General features: G+C 47.0%; 1 non-coding gene across 1 annotated transcript; it reads left to right on the top strand.

The window, feature by feature from the left end:
• Window positions 1–281: 281 nt before the first annotated feature.
• Window positions 282–353, top strand: trnad-guc (transfer RNA aspartic acid (anticodon GUC)). Its single transcript has one exon. It is a non-coding gene; the product is annotated as a tRNA-Asp (tRNA).
• The last annotated feature ends 121 nt before the right edge of the window (window positions 354–474 follow it).

The following is a 474-nucleotide window of genomic DNA, read 5'->3' as shown; positions in this document are numbered from 1 at the left end:
ATGGGCATATAACTCAAGGAATTCTAGGTGGTGTCCAAATGGCACCAGGTGAAGAGGGTAACCTGGTAAATGCGCCAGGAGTCCGTCGATATGGCAGACGTGGGTGTTGTGACAGTCCTCGTTAGTATAGTGGACAGTATCTCTGCCAGTAGAAACAACTTTGTGCGATCTCTTTCAAACTTAAGTCACAGTCACAGTGACAGTGACACCTGCCTATCTCCATTGGGTATGTTGGAAGCTAAGCTCATGGTTTCCACGCTGCTTGTGGAACTGGACACCAGTCCTCGTTAGTATAGTGGACAGTATCTCCGCCTGTCACGCGGAAGACCGGGGTTCGATTCCCCGACGGGGAGAGTTTATTTCTTTTCTGCCGAAAGAGGTCACCTAAATCATTGCACCATAGCAAAGGTCATGTAATACAACAGCATTCAGTAGAAACAACTTTGTGCCATCTTTCTCAAACTTAAGTCACAA

The sequence above is a fragment of the Seriola lalandi genome, unplaced genomic scaffold, assembly GCF_002814215.2.
Source record: "Seriola lalandi dorsalis isolate HSWRI2012SDOR001 ecotype SW California unplaced genomic scaffold, Sedor1 jcf7180002054588, whole genome shotgun sequence".
NCBI classification, from domain to species: Eukaryota; Metazoa; Chordata; class Actinopteri; order Carangiformes; family Carangidae; genus Seriola; species Seriola lalandi.
This window is presented reverse-complemented; position numbering and strand designations above follow the sequence as displayed.